The 6,735-nt window shown below is 47.3% G+C and overlaps 1 long non-coding RNA gene across 2 annotated transcripts; it reads left to right on the top strand.

The window, feature by feature from the left end:
• Window positions 1-22: 22 nt before the first annotated feature.
• On the top strand, window positions 23-6,297 carry LOC112818980 (uncharacterized). Of its 2 annotated transcripts, none has more exons than XR_012377503.1 (3): window positions 23-204; window positions 1,042-1,173; window positions 5,738-6,297. It is a non-coding gene; the product is annotated as an uncharacterized lncRNA (long non-coding RNA). The 2 variants fall into 2 exon arrangements; XR_003206725.2 differs by having other exon boundaries at window positions 5,716-6,297.
• The last annotated feature ends 438 nt before the right edge of the window (window positions 6,298-6,735 follow it).

Below are 6,735 nucleotides of genomic sequence, written 5' to 3'. Positions count from 1 at the left end.
CACCACCATCTCCTCCAGAAAGTCTTCCCTGCTTCTCCCAACCTGGTCTGCTGTGGACCTCTTCTCACTGTGTGCTAAGCTCCATCATCCAGTCATAAGGATCTCCTCCTCTATGGTGATTGCCCAAGGTCAGGAGCTCCTTATGACCTCAGCACTTAGCACCATGCCTACGACCATGTGATGTTCCATAAACGTTCAATGAAGGTAAGAACCAACATAGTCATGGAGGTGTGGGGGCCCCATCTCTTACTTCAGTCAAGCACCTCCAGAAGCCAGTGGTGCCAGGACAGGGTCGAGAAGGGCAGACCAGCCTGGGCCCCTCTCCTCTGGGAAGGAAGAGGGGAGTCCACTCACCCTAGCTCTCTGGGTTGTCTGCTGCCTGTGACTCAGCTTGGGCCAAGGGACAGGGAAGATTCCAAAGCCCAAGAGGGTCCTTCCCCCATCTCTCCACACAGAGAACTGTCTGGGGCAAACGCCGGGCCAGATGCAGGAGCTGGCTTCCCTCCCTTCTCCACATTGACTGTATCGCATGGGAAAGCCTGAGGTCAGAGTTGCAGGGACATTGTGTACAGTGCTAGCCTCTTGCCCTGCTGCCACGATGCCATGGGCAGTGTGGATGGACAAATACAGGGGGCTGGTCGGATCACAACCGGTCTCGGTGTGCTTGTTTATTTGAGCAAGCTGACACTTTAATCTCAGGACCTAGAAGGGCTGAGCCGAAGCAGCTGGGAGAAGGCTCGTGTCCAACACCTATAGGTCATGGGGGAGGAGATGGGCCTGGTCTCTCTGACTCATGGGGTAGGGACTTAGGTCAAGGGAATGTATCACCTTTACTTATATACACCCAGAGTTGACTTAGATCTGTGTTTTAAAGTGTCAGAGTGTGAGGAAAGAGAAGGTAGGAAGGACAGAGCTAGAGGGCGCTGGGCCAGGGGCCAGGGGTGAGTTGCCTGAATGCCTCTGGGGCTCCCAGCCAGTGATCCTGGGGCCTTCCCTCCCCAGGCTCAGAGCCTTATGGATGTTGCTGGCCTCTCTTTGCAGGGAGCCCGGAAGGGCAAAAGGAAGGGAACGTCAAGTGGGCTGTCCAAGTTGCATGAAGATCTGTGAGCATTCCTCCGCTCAGCCCCCCACCCCCATTTGACATCTGGCTGGGGACGCTCACAGACCCACAAGGTAGGCTTTCCACAAGGACCGGACCCCATCACTGAGCTGCAGCTCCATCTTGCTCTTCCTTTCTGCAACCTAATGCGCCATACATCCATGGATGTGTCCCCGAGCTCCCTCTCCCTGAATGGGTCAAGAAGAGAACAGGGAGGCCAAACTGTCCCCAAGGCTGGGGCCCGTCCATGTCATGAAGCAGCATTAATAAGAATCACAAGATGTCCTGGGATGAAGGTCATTCATGTGCAGAAAGCCATTCACAGGGGCCCTAATCCTGTCCCCAAACACCTGGGAGATTGACCCTGGGGAGGGAAGCACATGATGATCCAAGTCGGCCTGCCCCCATTTCACAGAAGAGAAACTGAGTGACAAAGCATTGAAAGAACAAACGTGGGAGCAGAGTTGGAAGAAAGAAACAGGCCCTGGAATCTTCCTAGTTTCCCTCCTCCCAAGGGGCAGCTTATGACTACAGTGTCACCCCCTTGCCTAACAGTGGCCTAGGGAAAGAAACTGAAACCTACAAAGGGTGTGGTTTTGATGGCCACAATGCCACGCAGCATCGGTACCATGATGCCCAAGACTTGGGGTCTTCCACGTGAGTCCAGGAAGCAGGGACCAGCACACAGTGTGTACCCAGACATTTCAGAACCCTTGGCTAGGCCATGTCAGAGTCACCAGAGGGACTGCCTTGACAGACCTGGCAGCTGATTTTGCAGCAAAGAGTGACTCACAGCCATGGAGGTGAGACGGGGAGAAGCAGCAAGGCTGCTTCTTCAAAGCCCAGGGAAGCTCTGGGAGGGGGCACCCCCCCTCCCCAGGCCTGGAAGGCTCCCCTTCAAGGGAGATCATGGCTTCCCAGGGAAGTCTCCCCCCCGCCTCACTGGGCCACTTCCACCGTGAAGCCCAAAGCCACGCTTGGGGCCATGAGGTCATGAAAGGGAGGCGATGCCACTGAGAAGTGCCCACCCATTCAGGAGACAGAGCAGTCTCTCTCATCTCCTCTGACAGTGACCTGCCTGGGGTCACGTCCTTCCTTTGTCAGGGAGAGGAATTTTGACAGGACAATCATCTTTGCCCTCTCAGCAGTGCCCTCTCAGAAGAGTCCTCTGACTGCCCACCCTTCCATCAGGCGTCCCTACAAGACAAAGATCAAGTAGATGTAGCAGTGCAATTGGTGGGTGTCGTTCAGCTGCCAGGACTCTGATGGGAAGCCAAAGCAAGTCAGAGTTAGGGCACAGGATTCCTCAGAAAGATCGCTATCCCTGATAGAGGCCAGGAAGTTTGGGAGGTCAGGTGGAGAGACGCGGGCTGCTCTGGTGAGCTCTGCCCTCAAGCTGTCCCCTGCAACTGTGTGCAATCTACAAATCAACATCACCTGATGGAGGTTCTGCCCGTTCTGGGCCAGGAGGTTCTGCCCGTTCTGGGCCAGGCTCTGAGCACATCCGTGAGGGCAAGTCTTGATTACAATATTTGTTCCTCAGAGGGGAGCCAGAAAAGTCATAGGCTAGCAGCAACTCAGCTAGGAAACTTATAAGACCCACACACTGAAGCACCAGGCTTATAGGGCAAGAGGAGAGCAACAGGAAGGAAGGGAGGGAGGGGGGAAGGGAGGAAGGAAGGAAGGAAGGGAGGAAGGAAGGAAGGAAAGAAGGAAGGAAGGAAGGAAGGAAGGAACGGAGGGAGGGAGGGAGGGGGGGAGGGAGGGAGGGAGGGAGGGGGGGAGGGACCTTTGGGTTCCTGTTGAGCAAAGGTGATGCCCAGAATCTGCAAAGTTCCTGCTTTTAGTAGAACTATTACTTGAAATCCCCTTATCCTTTTCCCCCCTGCACCTGAGCTTCTGTGTTTATTTTGTTAATTATCTCTCCCACTGGAATGTAGGCTCCATGAGGGCAAGAACATGGAGCTAACTCACCAGGGATACCAGCTTCCAGAACAGTGCCTGCCTGTTTAGTAGGGGCTCGATAGATATGTATTGTATTTTGAATGAATGGATGAAGCAAGCAACTTCTAGGACTCCCTTTCCTGGCTACATACTCTGGTTCCCAACCCTTCCTAGCCGGGTTGAGGTAAATTCACCATACACTGAAACGTGCACCTCATAGGCGTTCAGTTTGATGATCTTGAACAATTGTATCTATTCAGATAACTGCCACCCAAAGCAGGATATGGAATGTGTCTATGACCAAAGTCTTCCCTCTGGCCCATTTCCAGATCAAGGCCCCTTATCCTGAGCAACCACATTCTGACTTCTCTCCCTGGAGATTAGTTTTTCCTGCCACCAGATTTCATACAAAGGGAACGAGCCATTATGCCCTTTCAGCGGCTAGCTTCTTTGCTGTGCATGTTTTTGAGACTCATCCATGTTGTTGCATGTCTCTGCTGTCCATTCTCTTCCATTCGGAGTGTCTGTGCTTGATGAATAGCCCATCAGTTGCTTATCTGGTTTCCTATGGGCAAGCTTTGGGGATGTTTCCCCTTTGGGGCAATAAGGAATGAAGCTGCAATGGATTTTCTTGTACAAGTCTTCTTGTGGACGTGGGTTTTCATTTCACTTGAGGAAATTCCTAGGAGTGGAATTAATGATTCTCAGGATAGACGAATGTTCAACATTACAAAAAAGTTGCCAACCTATTTTCCCAAGTGGTTGTGACATCTCATGCTTCCACCAGCAATGGATGAGCGTTTTAGTTCTTTCACGTGCTCACCACCATTTACTGTTCTCAGTCTTTTAAATTCACTCATTCCAGTGAGTATGCAGCGTTACTCACTGTAGCTTTTTTTCAGACATACTCTTATTGAGATATAATTTACATACCCTCCCGTTTACCCACGTAAGTTGTACAACTGGTGGCTTTAACTATAGTCACAATGTGGTGCATCCATCAGCACCATCACTTTCAGAACACTTTCATTACCCCAGGAAGGGTAATGTACTCCTTAGCCTTCAACCCCCTTCTTCAATCTCCCTCCTAACTCCCTCCAAGCCTTAGGCCACCCTTAATCTACTCCATTTTTATAGATTTCCCCATCCCGGACATTTCCTGTAAATGGGATAAGAAAGTGTGTGGTCTTTTGTGATAGGTTTCTCTCACTTAGCATTGTATTTTTGAGGTTCATGTACATTGTGGCTTGTACCAGCACTTCATCATCATTATTATTATTGCTGAATAAGAGTCATTTGTAAAAACATACCACATCTTATTTATCCATTACTCATTCGATGGACATTTGTGTTGTCTCCACTTTTTTTATTATGAATACTGCTGGATGAATATTTGTGTACAAGTTTCTGTGGAGACATATGTTTTCATTTCTCTTGGGTATATACCTGAGTGGAACTGCTGGATCAGATAGTGACTCCAGGTTTAGCCTTTGAGGAGCTGCCAAAATGTTTTCAAGAGTGACTGTACCACCATTGCACTACCGGCTATTTACCCCAAAGATACAAATGTAGTGAGCCGAAGGGGCACCTGCACCCTAACGTTTATAGCAGCAATGGTCCAGAATAGCCAAACTAGGGAAAGAGCCCAGATGTCCATCGACAGATGAATGGCTAAGGATGTGGTGTATAGATATATACAATGGAATATTATGCAGCCACCAAAAATGCAATCCTGCCATTTGCAACGACGTGGATGGAACTAGAGGGTATTGATTATGCTAAGCAAAATAAGTCAATCAGAGAAAGACAATTATCGTGTTATCTCACTCATATGTGGAATTTGAGAAACAAGGCAGAGGATCATAGGGGAAGAGAAGAGAAACTGAACCAAGATGGAACCAGGGAGGGAGACAAACCATAAGAGACTCTTAATCTCAGGAAACAAACTGAGGGTTGCTGGAGTGGAGGAGGGTGGGAGGGATGGGCTGGCTGGGTGATGGACACTGGGGACGGTATGTGCTATGGTGAGTGCTGTGTATTGTGTAAGACTGATGAATCACAAACCTGTACCCTGAAACAAATAATACATAAAAAAGAAGAGTGGCTGTATCATTTCACAATCTTACCAGCAGTGTATGAGGATTCCAGTTTCCCCACATCTTTGCCAACACTTGTACTGTCTTTTTAAAGAAGACACCCTAAGTATAAAGTATCTCATGATGGCTTTGACTTGCATTTCCCTGATGAGGATAATGAGATTGAGCATCTGTTCCTGTGCTTATAGACCATTTGTGAGTCTTCATTGGAGAAGTGTCTATTCAATTTTTACTTGGGTCATTTGTCTTTTTATTATGGAGTTGCAAGAGTTCTTTGTATGTTCTACGCAGAAGTCCCTTACCAGGTATGATAGGCAAACATTTTCTCCCATTCCGTGGGCTGTCTTTTCTTTTACGTGATAATATCCTCCGAAGCACAAAAGTTCTTAATCTTGACAAAGTCCAAATTATCTATTTTTTCTTTTTCCTTAGGTGTAATAACTGAGACTAGTGATGTTGAACAATTTTGATGTGCTCATTGATTCATTTTTGTATCTTCTTTTGTGAAGTGTCTATTCAAATCTTCTGCCACTTTTCTTATTGAGTTGTTTATCTTCCCTTTTTTTTTTTTTAAAGATTTTATTTATTTATTTGACAGAGACACAGCAAGAGAGGGAACACAAGCCGGGGAAAAGGGAGAGGGAGAAGCAGGCTTCCCGCGGAGCAGGGAGCCCATGCGGGGCTTGATCCCAGGACCCTGGGATCATGACCTGAGCTGAAGGCAGACGCTTAACGACTGAGCCACCCAGGAGCCCATGAGTTGTTTGTCTTCTTATGTGCTGTGATATATGTCCCCATTCTCTGGCTTATCTATTTGTTTTCTTAATATTTTTTTGATACCAGAAAATTTTAACTTTCATGCAGTCTAATTTATCCATTTTTTCCCCTATGATTATTGCTTTCTGTGTTCTGTCCAAAAAATCTTTTTTACCAGAGGGTCACAGAGATAGTGCCTTGTGGCCTTATATACAAACTTTATGGTTGTGAGTTTTGCATTTAGCACTATGATCAAATTAATTTTTGTGTAAAGTGAGTTGAGGTTGAGGTTCATTTATTCTGTACGGATATACAGTTGTTGCAGCAATATTTGTTAAAGAGACTTTCCCTCCCATGTTGTATTGACCTGGGAACTTGGTTAAAAAAATAAATAAATAAACAGTTAACCATATATGTATATTTCTGAAATTTCTAGTTCATTTCATCGACCTACTTGTCTCTACCACACTCTCTTTACTACTGTAGCTTTATGGTCAGTCCTGAAATAAAATAGTTTCATTCCTCCAGCTTTGTTCCTTTTCAAGATTGTTTTTGCCGTTCTAGGCAGTTTGCATTTCCACTTGGGTTTTAGAATCAGCTAACCTATTTCTTTTTTTAAGATTTTATTTATTTATTTGATGGAGAGAGAGACAGCGAGAGAGGGAACACAAGCAGGGGGAGTGGTAGAGAGAGAAGTAGGCTTCCCGCCGAGCAGGGAGTCCGATGCAGGGCTCGACCCCAGGACCCTGGGATCATGACCTGAGCGGAAGGCAGATGCTTAATGGCTGAGCCACCCAGGCGCCCCCTATTTCTTTAAAACAAAACAAAACAAAACAAAAC

The sequence above is a fragment of the Callorhinus ursinus genome, unplaced genomic scaffold, assembly GCF_003265705.2.
Source record: "Callorhinus ursinus isolate GAN/ISIS: 27379988/994484 unplaced genomic scaffold, GSC_fseal_2.0 scaffold2826, whole genome shotgun sequence".
Taxonomy (NCBI): domain Eukaryota; kingdom Metazoa; phylum Chordata; class Mammalia; order Carnivora; family Otariidae; genus Callorhinus; species Callorhinus ursinus.
Note: the sequence above shows the minus strand (reverse complement) of the source record. Positions and strands in the feature narration are given on the sequence as shown.